The sequence below is a fragment of the Peromyscus eremicus genome, chromosome 9 (genome assembly GCF_949786415.1).
Source record: "Peromyscus eremicus chromosome 9, PerEre_H2_v1, whole genome shotgun sequence".
Classification (NCBI taxonomy): domain Eukaryota; kingdom Metazoa; phylum Chordata; class Mammalia; order Rodentia; family Cricetidae; genus Peromyscus; species Peromyscus eremicus.
In genome coordinates this window covers 81,077,808-81,095,038 of record NC_081425.1, presented here as the reverse complement: position 1 = coordinate 81,095,038, position 17,231 = coordinate 81,077,808, and the positions used below count along the sequence as shown (strand labels likewise).

Here is a 17,231-nt window from a genome sequence, read left to right as displayed (position 1 = left end):
AAAAAAATCGATTCATAGAATATTTGTGCTGAAATGACTGGGAGAACATCATTTGGCATAGTAAATCTGAGGCTTTTTAGAGAGTGTCTTAATGTAGGAAAGCATGCTGCACATGGTACACCTCCAAATTACATATATCTGTGTACATTACATATACATACATGCATGTGTAAGCATGTACTGTGCTGAAGCTCATACATACATACATACATACATACATACATACATACATAGCTCTCATGGAAACAAGACCTCATGAATGAAACATTAACTATTCTTCACATGATATTCAGCTTGAGGTAGCTTTTTTTTAAATTACTGGATTATAAGGGATATACATCAACAAAGTACAGCCTGAGTCTAGGACTTGAGCATAAGAATTTCTGTCCCTGTGGAGTTGGGGTGTGGAAGTATTCCATGCCACCCTCTTCTACCTGACCTCCTCTTATCCCACTCCATTTCGTCATTACATCATTCCACCCTGCTCCATCATTTAAAACACGTTGCTTGCAACTCGCTTAGTAGACTTCATGATTGTCCACCGGGCCAAGGCCTGCCATTGGCAAGCTTGCGGTATGGTCCCACACTCTAACATTTGTTCTCACGAGTCACATCTTTTAGTCACAAATCTGGGAGTGAATGAAGCTGTCCTGATTGTCCCCCACCCCCACCCCCATGCTCATACACACACACACACACACACACACACACACACACACACACACACACACACACACACACGAGGCTTCTCAGAGTGTCTGGGCCCTTTGCTGTCTTCTCTGTGGTTTCCTGCCCACACCTTCTCTCCTACTGTGAACACCCTGTATGCTGTGGTCTCTGGGCCTGGCCAGTCTCCCTCTGGCTGCCATCCAGTCCAAGCTTCTTTCTTCTACTGGTCACTGTTCCTGTTTGCCCCTTCGGAGAACCCGAACAAGGCTTTTGAGAGCAAGTCCCCCAGGGGTTTTGTGCCGCTTGACTTAAATGCGAGGTATTCTGAGTGATCATGTGTTTGTCAAGGTTCATGCCACCTTGTTCCCAACTCTTAAATCTCCCCAAACTCTGAATGTGAGCATCTTTACTTAATTCCTGGGTCATTTGTGATCTTTATGCATTCGGCTTAGTCTGATACATACTGTCATTGGTCATGGTGTAGCCCAAATCTCCCAGAGTCACCTGGTGAATGTCCTAAAATCAGAAAGAATTGAGATTTTAAAGCATAGATAACCTATTTAGGGATAGGTCAAAGACATTAATTTCTCCTCCTCCTCTTTTTTTTTTTTTTTTTTTTAAAGTAAATGTCTCATAAGGGATTGGAAAGAAAACAGAGGTTGGTCCCAAGAAGGCTGGTTCACACCTGAGTGTTGTACCTCCAGGATGTGAAACCTTAGGTTACAATGTGATTTTGGGTTCTCAGTTTTTTCTTGCATAGTGGGACTCCACACATTTGCTTGAAGAATTTGCACTAGGGAGTTTGAAGGGGTATTCATTTCTCTTTCCCTTCACATTCTTAATTTTAGACTCTGAGTGATCCCATCTACCTCTTGCTCCCCGAGAAGAGCTCTATAATTCTTGGTTTAACTGAATTCCCTCCTCAGGCCAATGAAGGGAGTATTTTCATGATTGCTAGTAGTGTTCCTTTCCCGCCCCCGCCCCACCGGGTCAAGAGTCACTCACATTTATCTTGAAGCCAGTGGAAGAATCTGGTTACTGGTGGGCAGGCTTTCAGCCAGAGAGCCAGCCTTGGGTGGCCAGGCTTTGGCCACTTTTCCCATTCCGGGGAGGTGATGGATGGCAGAGTTTTGATTTTTAAGAGGGACCTGAATGTGGTTAGCATGGTGACAGATACGGATCTTAACTGGGCACGGCTTGCAAATTCCAATTAATCTGATCTCAGCCCTTGGGAAATCTGCTCTGCATTGAGCTTGAACTCTGGTCTAGGGCTCAGGGCCCAATCTGTTACAGTGCTCTGCAAGCATTCTGCACCCGTATCCTTGCTTAGATCTCCTGGAGGACAAGATCTTCCAGGGGTGTCCCCAGTGCAGTGCCCGGGCAGGGAGAGGAAAATAACCCCTCCTCATGTGCCCCTCCCCCTTTCTCCTCTCGTGTTCTCCTACCCTCACTGGCCTTTGCCCTCTTGTCTTTCCCTAGTCTCTCTGTGGTGGATGGATAGAAGACATTTGCTTTTTTCAAAGCATGAACCGAGTACAGTAAGAAACAGGGGAGTGAGTGACAAGTGTCCTGAGCCCTGGATAAGACATGGCACATGGTAAATGCATTGTCTTGGATGGTTGGAATAATGTTCGACCCTTTTCTGTTGTGAGTCCCAGTTGTGACAATGGAGATCTATCTAACCAGGAAGGTTAGCTATCCTGGGCAGCGCCAGCTTCCTCCCACCCCAGGGACAGGGACTCAGCCTTCAGGGAACCTTCTGCTAAGCACAGCCTAGGAACTCAGCCTGGTTAGGCCTGCAGATGATGTCACTGGCTCTCTGTGGGACAGCTGCAGTCAGTGTAGGACACTCCAGGCATGCCAGTGGTAACTGGAAACCCTCCTTTCAAATGCTTCCCACAGCATTAGCGCATGGTGAGAAGTGCCTCTCCCAGGACACAAAGACTACCATAGCAGGGTTCTAGGGGGAATCAGGGACATTTAAATACTAGGGCCATGGCTCCAGGAGGGTGGGAGGAAGACATTTCCCAGAGGGCTACAGTTCTGTCAGTGGGATTCGATGTGAATAGGTCTGCAGTGAGTCCAAGGGATACATTTCTTCCTAGGCAGTCACTGCCAAGGCCTCTTTTTCAATTTTATTGAAAAATTTTCCTTTGTATTGCTCTATGGCCACTGCCTAATCTTCTCTGTGTCTTAGGGTAGCAGAAGAGGAGTAAAGGGGAAGAAATGCAAGGAGAAATGTTTGCAGATTCTATTTTACATGTATAGATATTTTTCCTGCATAGATGTAGGTGCACTGTGTGCATGCAGTACCTGCGGAGGCCAAAAGAGGGTGTCAGACCCCCTGAAACTGGAGTTATGGGTGGTTGTGAGCCACCATGTGAGGGCTAGGAAGCGGACACAGGTCCTCCGGAAAAGAAGCCAGTGCTCTTAACCACTGAGCCATCTCCCCAGCCCTACAATGGAGAGTTTTAGGGAGCCACATCCCTACACGTGTCTGGGGGTCTGCAAAGCAAGACACATGAGACATCAGCTTGTTGTTGTGTGTCCCTAAGGTAGAGAGCACAGTGACCTAGAAATCCAGTGGGGCGAATGGGGCTGGGAGGTTCACATCCACACAACATGTGGACAGCCACGGGCTAGGAGCTCTGGTTGGCCTTAGCAACAGTCCGAGTCAGCTGAAGGCCTAGCTCCCACTCTAGCCATGGGGCTGCTAACCACTCTTCCCTCAGCAGACACCAAGTATCCTATATTCACTTCTTTAACTCTGATGCCTACTTTCTTGGGTGGGAACTGCCTCTAACATTGGGGAAAGTGACTCATAGGATTTCAGTTGCCCAAGGGCACCCAGCTTGTTGGCACAAGGCCTGCTTTGGAACCAAGATGGTCCACGATGGCTCCCCACTGGAATATTTTTCTGTGTGTGCGATACTGGAGATGGAACCCAGGGCCTTGCACATATTAGGCCAGCCCTATACCGCTGAGTTAGCTCTTGATCTGGCCTTAGCACTCATACAAGGTGGTGTGATCTACAGGGGATGCTGGGAAAAGCAGGATGGATGCAGACATTGAAGAGGATATAGGGAGAGGACTTACCTGGAAGTACCTGTGGTCAGTGCTGTGAGATTCACAGACATGTTTAAAGAAAGCCTTCGTCTTACAGGAAGCTGTTTCTGATTGCTCATTTCTGTGAAACTGACCTTGTCTTAAGCCTCATAGACCATATTCCCTTTTTGTTGTTGTTCCTTATTTTCTGCCTGATATAACCCACTTTCTTTATTGTCAGTGTCTTTTAGGTTTTAGCCCTAAGGAACAAACCACACCCCTTAGCTCTGTCCTGTGTGCTGAATAATCCCAAGTGTGAGTTTATATTGAACTCTAATTACAAAGCTCCTTCAGATCCCCGGTCTCTCTTGTTTGTTACCACAGTTTTTTATATTTATTTATACGTTATATGGGTGTTTGTGGGGCAAAGGGCAGATTTGCACATGTGAGTGAAATGGACTGCCAAGTTCAGAAGAGAGCATTGGATCCCGTGGAGTTGGACTTACAAGTGGACATGAGCTTCCCAGAATGGGTGCTAGGAACTGAACTCTGGTCTCTGCAAGGGCAAGACACTCTCTTAACTGCTGAGACACCTCTCCAGCCCCTTACCATCACAGTGGTGTGGGACAGGCAGGATGTCTGAAGTGACCTTGGTTTGCAAAGAGTGAGTAACCTTTTCACAGGCACACAGTTTTTAAGTGGCATGGTCTTGCTGTGAACTTGCCATACAGCTCAATGGAAGGATGGGTGATAGATAGTCTCCCTCCATGGAGACTCTCACAGTGCCTGCACTGTGAAGGGATGAGGGGATGTGTTCGGATAAATGACAAGGTAAGAGGAGGATCTCGTGGCTGCAATGCAAATGGGGTGGCTGGATCTGCTTGGGTCAAGGGTGATTTGCACCCATACATCTTTTCACCTGGCATTGCATTCCTTTCCTTCCTCCATGAGACTAGGGAAGCTGATTAGGGTAAGAGTGGAAGTAAGTATGGCATTGGGGGTGGGTCTAGAGCTGCAAAGGATAGAGGGGAAGTGAGTCAAGTCTGGAGGCAAATGACAGTGAGGGGACTCATCAGTCCTCCTGTGGTGGCATGGGGTTTGGGGAGGATAGAAGTCAATTAAAGACAAGGATTCCTTGTCATTCCAGCAGGAGGAAAAGCTGCAGGCCTGAGCCTCTTGTCTGACGATGTCAGAACCCTAAACCATTCTTTGAAGTATTTAGCAGACCTGGGGACTGTGTGGACAGACAGTGGAATCCCAGCTCCTTCTCACCCTGGCTGCCGATTTCCGGCTTGGCATTGAGGGCAAAGGCAGCGTCCTGTGCACACTAGCCAGTTGGAAGGTCTGGAGCGTTTGAAGCTCCGCTGTTTGAGCTACCTATGTGTTAAAAAAGTCTTACCTCGATTTAACAAAAACAAAGCGTGTTTCTTCAGCCTGGGCACGAATCAAAAATAGTTTTTTTTTTTTTTTTTTTTGGCTTCAGTTTAAAAATAAAAAAGTCACCTTTGGGTTGAGATCAAGAATGGAAAATTTTAGGGCATAAGAGTAATTCCCCCCCGCCATCTGTTCTGGACAAGGGATGATGAGGCATTTCCATGAAAAGTTGTATGTAAATATCTACCATGCCTCTCACCTCTGTATTGCTGCGTGGTGTGTCACCTCCATCAAGCTGTCCTTAGTAAGAGATCGTTCCATGCCTCTGGCACAGTGGGGTGTGCAGAGCACAGGGAACGTGTGTGAAATCGGATATAGGCAACTAATTGGGAGGCAAAGGAGGAGGCGATTAAAATTAAGCTGCAGCTTCTACCAAGGTGACTTTATCACGCAGAGTGCAGGTGAGTACCCCAAGTGAGTAGTGACTGAGGCTCCCAATTAAGTGATGACAAACATCTCCAGAGGATGTAGGGCCTAGGGAACGATATTGACAAGTGGGATAAAAAGGGAGACTCCTTGGGCGTTCCATTAAAAAAAAAAATCATGGACCCTGGCTGGAGTAATGGCTCAGCCGAAGTGCCTGTTGCACAAGCATGGGGACCCAAGTTCGATCCCCAGAACCTATATTCAAAACAAAACGGGGTGTGGTGGCCGGCATTTGTAATCTGAGCCCTGGGAGGTGGGGGGTGGAGACAGGCAGAGCTCTGGGACTCAACAGAGAGCAGGAGTAGCCTACTATAGACCGGGGCAAGGGGTGGGGTGGGGGGGGCAGGATTCCCACTGGCCTTCACGTGCATGTGTATGTACATGCCAACCCACACCCCCTCACAAATACATCCCCCCTCCAAGTATAGACAGGCCCTGACAGCTGAAGTGAATTTTGTAGGGCAGGATGTCTAAAACTGTGTTTGTTTGTGGTCCTCTGGCTTCACAGCCCAGTGTTGTCGAGGTGTGAAGAAACAGTTGTTTTGTGTCAGTTTTACTGTTTCTGACAACTGTTCCTGAGGAAATATACATTTGTGTAACAGACCGCCTCCGATGCCAGTTCTAAATTTAGAAGCCACCTCCGACAGGTGCTAAAATCAGTCATATGAAATTCAGGGCGGTGCTCCGAAATACTCAATACCATGAGGCCTTCATGGCCCCGGGAGAACCTTCACAGCCCCAATAGAACTTTTGTGTCTTAGGCCCCCCAGGTTGTCAGGGTCTTGCATATTTGCTGTGGGTCAGGTCCCAGATATGTGCAGTGATGTATCTTTCTGGAATTGAGTCTATGTGGCTGGAGGAAACCATGGTAGGATGCCATAGCTCTCATCCGGGTACCTGGATTTTCATCTTTCCTCTGCCACACTCTATCTGCGAGTCTGGGGCATGATGCTTCGCTCTTCAGCCTTGGTTTCCTTAGGCATAAAATGAGAATATTGACTCTTGCTCACTCTGTAGGCATTTCCTGAACCCGAATGCTACGGTTAATATACAACATTCAGGTTTGGAGGAGAGACTTCTGCTGGGTTCGCACTGGTCACAGCTGATAATGTGGTCAAAGGTTCTCAGTGCCGTCAAGGGAACATCGTTCTCAGTTTTGACCCGGGAGGTCTCTGGGCCTCCCTGGGAGACAGCACAGCAGGGAGCCTGGGCCCATGGATCTGTTCCCGAAGGCCATGTCTGTCTCACCTCCTAAATTTTAACTAATTTCAGGTAATAGGATCTTGCTGTATATCTTGAACTCACAGCAGTCTTGGACTCTTGAATGAAGGTCCATTTTTTTTTTTTTTTAGACAGGATCTCATGTATCTGGGCTGCCTCAGAACGTGCTCTGTAGACAGAATGGTGGCTTTCCACTTTCATCTCCCTAAGATGTGCAGCAGTGCACATTTAATTGTGTGGACCATCCTGGCTTATAGGTCTAGCTTCCTAGTAGACTCTATACAAATGGAGCAGCTTTTCTGAGTCTGTTTTTACATCTGTAAATGGAGCTTATCATAAGCCATGTATGGGGATGAGGAGCCAGTTGAAGTCTGGGTTCAAGTTCTGGCCCTTGCCACTTCTTATCTGTGTGACCTTGGGCAAATCATCCAGCCTTGGTCCTCAGTTCCTTATGTGTGATGTGGAGGTGGAGAACGGCACTTCATTTGAACTGATGGTGAGACCAAGTAATCTATAGAAAGGACTTAGAATAGAGAAAACACTATCAAAATGATAGTTGTTTGTGTGCTGTTAATAAGAACTTGGCCTCACCAGCTTTTGCTACATTGGCCTGTGCACATCCTCTTGTATGAGTTAAATCCTCTGTATGTTGTTTATACTGCATGCAAGGTAAGTGCTGCATAAGTAGCTGTGGCACTGTGTTATTTGGGGAACAGGGACATGAAAAAGAAGTCTGAATGTGTTCTGCACAGGCACAATTTTGTTTCAACTATTTTCAATCCTCAGTTGGCTGAATCCACCATGCATGCAGAATTGTAGATATGAAGGTTACTTGTATACATCAAGTGAGATAGCATCATTCTGCATTTGGTGAGATAATGCATGTAAAACCCCTTGAACAATTCTTGACAATCAGTTCTCAGTGAATGGTAGAAGCTCTTAGCTAAGCAGGTTCTATTGGGAAAATATAGTCATATTTTCATTTCAGTCTGTGTCTCATCCAGGATCTGTACTAGCTCTGGATAGATCAAAACAAAAAAAAAATTGGGCTTGGCTACGCTGTCAGGAGAAAATTTCACCTGTTCCCGATTCTCTCCAAACACATGCTCCCTGCTTTTCCCAGTGGACATGCAGGGCTCCCTTGGTAAAGTGAAGCCTGGCTACAGAGCAGAGGACTTTGGGGAGGAACTCAGCTGTGTGACTAGGGAAGGCTCCCTTGGGCCCATTGCCTGATAGTTTGTTTAGGACTGTAGGACTTGGAGGAGGAGATACTGGGTGGAGGTGAGGACTGGCAGTGGGAATTTAATGTCTTGGACTGGGTATCTTTCCTTAGGGCATCCTGGCCAGTAATAAGGAGCCAATTGCTAATTTTTTTTTTTTCTGCTGGAGAAAGTCTTGGTGGCTCTAGAGACCACTTGAGCACAACTCTTGGGTGCTGAAGAGTCAACTACTTAGCATCCAGGAAATCTGATACCTATGTCCAGAGCCAGGGCCACTTATAAGAGAAGGCCGCAGACTTCCTAGATCAAAAACCACCTTATAGGTTCTGTGCACTCTTAGGTTGCCCTAAGAGACCACTGTTGGCCACAACATCTTGTGACTAGGTAGGAGAAGTCTGTGAACCTCCCAAGTGTTGCCAGACAGCAGATTGCCTGGGCTGACTCAGGGTATGGAGAGTTATTAGTCATCTAGAGTTGAGGTCTCCAAGAAAAATAACCGACTGACCAGGCCTTGACAACCATATGACCAGCTACTCACTCACAATCTGCTGCATTTTGGCTCTTAAGTGTTCCCCAAGCTCTACGTGTTGCAGGCCCCCGGAGAAGCACTATGGAGAGGTGATTATGGGATTCTAGCCCTTTCCTCATATTTTTCTCTTTTACACCCTGGTGTGATGTGCTGGTTCTGCTCTGCTGCTTGGTCTTGCTGTGTATGTGTGTGTGTGTGTGTGTGTGTGTGTGTGTGTGTGTGTGTGTGTGTGTGTCCCGCTGGCTTGCTGCAGGCCCAGAGCAACAGGGTTACTTGGCTGTGGACTGAAACCTTGAAACCGTGAGCCGGAATGCACCTTTCCAGTCTCTCAGTTGGTTATTGGGATTTGTCGCAGTCACAGAAAGCTAACTCATGCACATTAAATGAATTTTGCCTTAATTTAAACAAGGCAAGAGTGAAGAACACTTCAGGAGTCAGCCAGACTCAGACCTTCTGAGCCTTTTTCTCAACCTTCCAAGGACACCGAGAAAACTCACTGCATCGATTCATTGTGAAGATAACATGAGATAGAATGCTAGAGAAAGCTTTGTGAGTTATTTCGCTCAGGGTAAAAGAAAATCATGTCTTAGGATTCGTTGAATTGCTGGGCTTTAGTGATGTGAGTTAGTATTTACATACCCAAGTGCCTCTTCCCTGGTACAGCCTTTCTGGGAGCCCAATCTTGGATGTCAGCTTACCTGCTTAGGGGACCCTATCAAGGAGGGGGCCTTTCTAGGCAGTCCGAATTTAACTATCCCAGACAACCTAAAACATTTTGACGGCATGGGGTTGGGAGATTCAGAATCACCCAGCCTCTCTCTGGGTGTACCCTGGTTGGGTATATGTATATTTACATCTTTCATGAGCTGGGCACACTTTGGGTAGGAGAAGCTTGCTTCCTCCCGATTGGAGAATACCCCTAACTCATGAACCCACCATCACAGGGCTGATTGCGGGCCTTGATTCATAGTGGGCCTGAAAGCTCCAGGGCAAGATTAAGCTGCCCATTGACAGTGACTGACAGCTTTCAAGATTGAAGTAATGAGTCCTGAGCCCCTGCTTCCCTGCAAAGCACTGTGGAGGTAATTTCCTTGAGTAGCTCTCTGTACCTTTCAGAAACCTGCCTCTCGTGCTCTCTGCGCTCTGTGGATGTCACATTCATCTCCTTCTCTTTGACCAGAATTAATTACCAGCATTATCCGAGGGAGTTATTTATATTAGTCTCAAACCAGTGAGCTACTGCAGCTGGAAGACCATCAAATCCAGTGTATACTGATTGCCTCAGTGGCTTCCAGCCTGCTTTGGCAGGGGCTGTAGGAGACCAGTGAGAGGCACCATACTTTCTTTGTGTGTGTGCTGCGTGTTTATGATTGATGGCTGGAGGCTGGAGCTGGGGAAATGCCCAGGAATTCTATTTTCTTAGGGAGTTTGGCTTTCAGTTGGGTGTACATGATGTGGCTGTTGTGTGTAGATGGATGATGGTTGCCTGGAGTTGGGCGTGAGGCCCCTGGTTGGGAGTCTTCATGACCTGGATGTCCATGCTCATCTCTGTCCTCAGAGCTGAGTAGGTCTGGTTCATATTTCTTTCCATGGTCCTGGCTTCTACCAGACACAGTGTGATCATTGTATTGAGACAAAGGAGACATGGATGACCAGCCTTGGGTCTCTGTCTTCACTGTTGTCTGCAGAGACCACCTTAGAGTCCGTGTCACCTCAATCAGAACTTTTAATCCCTTCCAACCATTTCCAGCTATCCTTGTACTCTTGTGTATGAGTAAGAGTGTGTGTAGAGGCCAGCGATCAACACTAGGCATCTTCCTCTAGCGTTCTCCACCTTTTTATTTTTAATTTATTTCTTTTGTGTGTGTCATGGCAAAAGATAGATTGGAGGCCAGGGGACAACTTTCAGGAGTTGGTTCTCCCCTTCTAAACATGTGGGTTTCGGGAGACAGAATTCACGTTGTCAGACTTAGTGGCAGGTGCCTTTGCCCACCTGAGTCAACTTGCTTGGTCCCTCTACTTTATGCTTTGGAGTTGCTTACCAAAGGTCGTCACAGCTGGGGCTGTTGACTATTGATGGTCCCTTTTGGACAGAATGGTTGGGGAGGGTAATGAGACCCTCACCTGAATATCCAGCCATCCCTCCCTCCCAACCAGCTGTACACAATTCTTCTCTATTTGCACGTGGCCTTGCGGGCTCTGGGAGGGGCTGGGGGGATATAGGTGATGGGAGAGGAGAGGAGAGCTTCCGTTTACATAGCCATGGAGAAGACATCAGTTCTTCCAGCGAGGCTGTTTTAGAGTTACCCATGCTCCTGCCTCCAACCTCTTCCACATTGCCCTGTAAGTAAGCCTAATAAGCTCATTGGCTCTCCCAGAGTGCACTCTGGTGGAATCTTACCTTGGTTTGTTGTGGGGACTGTAGAAGGAAAGACATTGTCTACATCTCCACAAGAGAAGGGGTTTTAGCAATAGGCCACTCTGTCAAAGTGCTCTGATGTCTGAAAACAGTGTGTGGGCTCTGTAGATTCTCACACAGTCCTCTTGAGGGGAGCTTAGAATGTTTCTGGGAACCCACATTTTGGTATGGCCCCTTCAGAGCTTCAGTGTTGGTTGCAGTTAATTCGCATGAAGCGATGATCAGGTTGTAATAACTTACTGAGTTTTACCTTGCTAATTCTAGTACAGCTGAGGCTCCAGAACACATCCAGGATTCCTAGCCTTTCTCAAGCCCTAACTTCACTGGCAAATGCCACTAGAAGGGCACAAGGGACCTAACTTGGGCCTCTCTACAGCCTTGCTTTTTTCTGTTTAATCTCCAATGTGTTGCACCATGATGTTTTTATGTTGTCTCATACTTCGCTCTCACCTCAGCAGAGCATTCTTGTGCTGCTTTGTGTCAAGTTGAATCACCTGGAAAGAGGGACCCTTAACTGAGGAATTGCCTCCATCAGATGGGCTGGTGGGCAAGTCTGTGTGCTGTTTTCGTGATGAATGATTGATGAGGGAGGGCCCAGCTCATTGTAGATGGTGCCACCACTGGAAAAATGGTCTTGAGCAAGCCATGGAGAGCAAGCCAGGAAGCAGTGTTCTTCCACGATCTCTGCTTCAGTTCCTGCCTCTGGGTTCCTGCTTGAACTCCTGCCCTGACTCTTCCTTCAGTGATGGATTATGACATGTACGTTTAAGTCAGATAATCCTTCTACTCCCCTGAGTTGTTTTGGGTCATGCTGTTTAACACAGCAATGGAAAACAAGCCAGGAAAACTATGATTTAAGCTATTAGAATCTTTTCTCCCCACCCTTCCCTTAACCAAACAAGCAAAACAGTGATAGAACTGTTTTTAAAGTTCAATTCAGAATATCCTGGTGGTGGTGGGACATGCCTTTAATCTTATCACTCAGGAAGCAGAGGTAGGAGGATCTCTGTGAGTTCAAGGCCAGCCTGGTCTACAGAACAAGTTCCAGAACAGCCATGGCTACCCAGAGAAACCCTGCCTCTAAAAACAAAACAAAAATCCAGTTCAGAAACAAGCTTAAAAAAAAATAGGTGATAGTGATATACCAATTTAGTAAATATTTTTTTCTTTTTGCTAGACAGAGGCCTAGTTCTTTCTTGAATCTGATTTTAAGGCCACTTCTCTAAGTCCTGTCTTGCTAGCCTTCTCCCGACACTTTACAGGTTCTTTAAGACTCCCTTTTTAGAATAGCCAGAAATGGACTTTAATTTCTTGAGTTTCATTTGGGCTCAAGTCAATCCCAGGAGACTCTTCTACAACTTTGTGACTTTGTCATATGGTTACCCTGGCCTGGGAGGAAAGGCCCTGCTCACCTCTTCCTGAAGCAGATCAACCATGTGTCACTGTTTCTCTGATGGCCTGCTAGCAGGCCACCCATGCTCCAGTAAAGACGTCCTCCTTCAGACAGGGATGCTCCATCTCTACATTTCCTCATGGTGGCTGCCTGCATGTATATGGAGGGGAGCCACAGCTTGCAAAAAGAGGTGACTAGGGAGTGCTCCCTAGAGAACCAATTTTCCTCTGACTGGAGCTTGTTATCACGTGATCAAGGAAGCTGGGGATGTCTGTGCCATTTCAACACACCGCCTTCATTCCTCTGCCTCCCTGGCTTAATGTGCGTCACCTTCTCTAAGACGTTTAGGCCCTGCCTTGTCCCCAGAGCTGTGATGTCATGGTTAGCTTTGTGCCCGCACAGCCGCGTTTCTCTGGGTGCGGAGTCTCTGAACAAAAATGACCTTCCAGGAGCAGGTGGCCTTGGGAAGGTCGGCTCTCTAGCCAGAGACCGGGGCTCTTTGGGGGCCTCTCCGTTGAGCTTTTTCCTTTCCAAACTGCTCACGGGATTTCTGCGTCATCTTGTTTGCCTTAATCAGAGATGAGCTATTACATTCTTGTCTGGAGCCCTTTGCTGGGAGTCTTGGGTCGTTTCTCTGCTGTACCCCGTGGCATCGCCGGGGCTTTCAGAGGGTGAAAAATAGCAGGGCTTGTCATGGTTATGGAAAATCTTGCCTGGCTTGGCCCCAAGGAATTTGTTGGGTCTGCTCTGAAGAGCTGGTGTTGCCAGCCGAGGAATCCTATGGGCCTGCTCCTCCTTCCCGTATCCATTCACGGTGACCTTGGTTGGTGGTTCCCTCTCTCCTACTGGAACAGCAACAAAAGACATTGATCCCTACTTGAACCTTTTCATTTGGAATGCTCATAGAGAAATATGAGATGCTTATTATTTAACCTAGATCTACAGCAGCTTCTGTGCCCGGGCTCTCATCCTCCAGGCAGACGGGGAAGGGAGGGTGACTCTTGTGGGAGGGTCCTTGTGTGCTTTGGGTCACTTTGAATTCAGCTCCTGGTGGTACGGCTGTATGCTGGAAATGTCTTGCTACTGATATTGATCCCTTGTGTGGGGTGTACTGGGACTTCGTTCCTGATGGGCTATGACCTCCTGGGACAGAGGCTGCTTTCTGGAGGTGGGATGTCCTGGAGACATGACATGTGGGCTCTTAGCTGAACACTTCAGGATCCAAGTGGAGCCTGGCCCTGGCAAGGTATGCACTGTGCTTGAACAACTTGATTCTCAAACTGGGTCACCTGGGAACAATCCGTCAGGATACTGATATGCATCTTGGGCCTGGCATTGGGAAGCACTTCATCCAGGAGTGCCACCACTGCCGTGTTCTGGCCCTGCCCTCTGCTCTCCCAGATGCTACTTTTCTAACTGTGGCAGGAGAGGCCACTTACCTGGGCTGGAGGGACATTTACTCAAGAAGCCAACATGGGGCCATTTAAATATGGATGGGACAGCTTTTCAAAAATGCAAATCAAAAATACATTTCCCAAAGAGCAAAAGGTTAAAAAAGGTTCTAACTTAACCCAGTGAAAGATATTGAGAAAATAACCATTGCCCCTTTATTACTGCTGTGCCAATGCCTGTACTGTTTGTGATGGAGCACACAGTCACTGCTTCCTGTCTTTCCTCATTGTGGATGACATCATGGGCTGCCCCGGGAATCCAGGGTGCAGTGGTTCCCAGGTCTCTGTGACAAGAGAAAATCATGAAGCCCACAGCAAGGCAGGGGGACAAAGCTCTGTGATCTTGGAGGGCTATGTTCTTGAAATTCACAGAGCAAAGGGGGAGTGATGAGCATGGAGTATACCTCTGCCAGCTATTCATTAAAGCTGCTACCCAGATGTTGCCAGGTGTTGGCCCCGTATTTCCTGCTTTTAGGGCTCCCCCACTCTGCAGTGTGGGGTGTATTATTTCTATTTCCAGAAGAGGAAACAGACCCAGTGAAAGACATTGAAATCACTGAGCTTAGAAATAGAGGAATTAGGATCCTAACCAAGAAGGGGCCATATCCCCCAGAACTCACGGATCTTACCCATGACAGTATGCTGCCTTTTCCAGAGGCAGAAATCAAGTTGCTGCAGGCCTCTGCTGCCCATGGCTGCCCACCTCACACCTTCATCATGTTTTCTGCCCCCTTTGCACTGGCACACACTCCATGGATGGAGTTTCTTTCTCCTCTCTTGCCAGCTAGGCTCCTGGCTTTCTGTATACAGCTCCTTTCTGGGATCGCTTATTTGTCTAGAGGGAGGGTTCCCCACAGTGGCTCCCAGCCTCTGTTGCTGATAGTTGTCTTTTTGCTCACTACTTTGACCTCTCAGTTTGGCTGGGCCATGCAAGTACCAATAAGCAGAGAACCATGATGTCCGCTTTGTGGGAATTGACTTCCCAGAGCTGTCCCCGGAGGAGCCGGGCTGGGCTAGGTAGTGGTATTGTGAATGCTATTGGGGCTCTACACATGACACACTGGAGAAAGAGATCATCTCTCACAGACCAGACACACTCTGTCTAGAACCTCGAAGCGGTATTGTGTTCAGCAGAAAGACTTATCTAAGTCTTTAAGATCAAGGGCACATCTTGGTCACACACTGCCCTCGAGGCCACACATCCTAGCCTCTTGGAGGGGGACAGGATGGTCAAGGGATAAAGATGGTGATAGCAACTGAAAGAGCATCCCATTAAGGCTCAGGGTCTGCAGATATGCTTTACTTCTGCCCCTCTTTGGTTTTTGTTGTTGTTTTTATTTTGGGGTCTCAGTTTTCCCACTTGTAAAATGGGACACAGGAAACTGGAGGTTTCAAGAACTTCCTGCTGGCACACTTCTCTGTGTTTTCCCACCATGGCTCAGGGAACTCTGGGCTTCTGTTGATGACGCTGGATGAATTTGAATTTGGGTACACACAATCCTTTTAAGAGGCGTGAGGGATAAAGGTGAAGTGCGCTTCCTTCATGACTCCTCTCAGGTGCATAATCCAGTCTCCTATGATGTGCGCAGCATTGAATTAAAGACATATGTATGGACACACACACACTCACTCTTGATATTACATAAAAGCACGGTTTCCCTGTATCTTTGAGTCAGTTTTATACTCCGTTACGCTTTAGTTTCTCCCTGAGTAGCTTTGTACATTCTGCCACCAAAACCTCAGTTGAGGATCTTGCATCTTAGAGGCAAAACTTGGGGGCAGAGCCTGTGGCATTGCTGAGCTTGTGGGGGCAACATATAAAAATAGCACTCCACATGGAGTTCTTGTCCTACACGTCTGGAGTTTTATTTCCATCTCTCCTTCCAAGGCTCAATGGCAATGCCAGCATCTTAGCTTAAAAATGCTCCCCCTCCTCCGAGAATGTACTCTGAGGGAATCCACACAGCTGTGCTTCTGCCTAGAACCAGCCAGCCTGTTCCCCCTCCCCACACTCCCAACCCCGGAGGGAGGCATGCCTGTGTCTGAGATGCTTGTTTGGAAATGCTCTCTAAGGTACCTCCCAGCTCTTGAGTTTGGTGGGTCCACATGAAGTCACAAAGCTAAGATGTGAAGTTAACAGAGGTAGACCCGTATGCTAAATCAAGGCAAAGAGAGGAGGGGAAAGCTGTAAATCTTTGAAAGGAACACAAGAATCCCAGAGACTTCTCCTGGTTTCCAGAAGCTGAAGGGAGATGGCTCTGGCTGCTGTGACCCTGCATGGGAGCAGCGAGGGATGTCTACACTTCAGGGGCTTGGAGATAGGCAGCCCTAGCCTGACCTCGTGTCAGAAGGAACCTTTAGGTGGTCTGATCTGCTCTATTTTCTCCAGCCTTCCACCCGCCTAATCTGATGCTTATTTTCTCTTCTTCCTCCATTCTCATTTGTTCTATCCTGGCCCTAGAGTGAACAGAGAAGGCAGGAGCCTCATCACCAGACTTAGAAGAGTGGCTGGGATGGGGGGGGGTGCATATCCCCGTGAAGCCCCAGGATTGCATGGAGTCCTGTACGCCTTATCTTCTTCTCCTCCTCCTCTGAAAGGAGAGCAGTAGGCCTTGTGAATACCCCAGTTCCTGTAGTCCCAGCATTGACAGTGGGGAACATGTTCTATGTGGTTGAATAGTCCCAAGCCTTCCCTTTTGCCCTCCTCTGGAAATTTTCTGTTGTTATACTTCCATGGTGACACTGGCTTGAAGGTAGTGTCACTTCTCTCAAACCAAGGTCATCTAAGATGGGGTACAGGAATTTCCAACCTGATGCCTTATGTTGTGTTGATAAATCTGGCTGGGATGTTTCAACAGGCCATCCCTGAACCCTAGGAGTAACAAAAGGGAATCAAACTGAAGCTAGTCAAGTCAGCTTTGGTCACTGTACCAAAATACCTGACACAGAGTACTGATGAAGTATACAGAAGTTTATTTTGGCTCATAGTTCTGGAAGCTCAAGATTGGGCAGCCCCATAGCTTTGGGCTACCCATGGCAGTTGGGAGCATGTGTATGAGATGGCATTGACATCTTGAGTTTGTAAGGAGAGAAGCAGTCACGAAGGCCCACAATCTCCTTCCAGAGCCCCAATAGCTGACAGACTTCCCACTAGGCCATAGCTCTCAAACATTGTATCATCCCTCAATACCTCCACCCTGGCAACCAAGCTTGAGGGGCAACCATTCAAACCATAGCAGAGGGTACCAGCCAGACCTCTGTCATTTAGGCACTCTGGCTCTCTTAGGTTACAGCCTCTCCTGGCATCCTTCTTTTATTCAACCACAGTGGCTCCGGTCGGGTTCCCTCTGGGTCCCCATGATAACTTACCTTCTAGGTCCCCGGCAAGTAGGGCTTCATGCAAAGAGGAGGGTGGGAGGCTATC

At 47.7% G+C, this 17,231-nt stretch overlaps 1 protein-coding gene across 4 annotated transcripts in view; it reads left to right on the top strand.

Annotated features, from left to right (window-relative positions):
• The window catches only part of Kcnma1 (potassium calcium-activated channel subfamily M alpha 1), a 715,240-nt gene that overhangs the window by 56,151 nt on the left and 641,858 nt on the right, over positions 1-17,231 (top strand). The window lies entirely within an intron of this gene.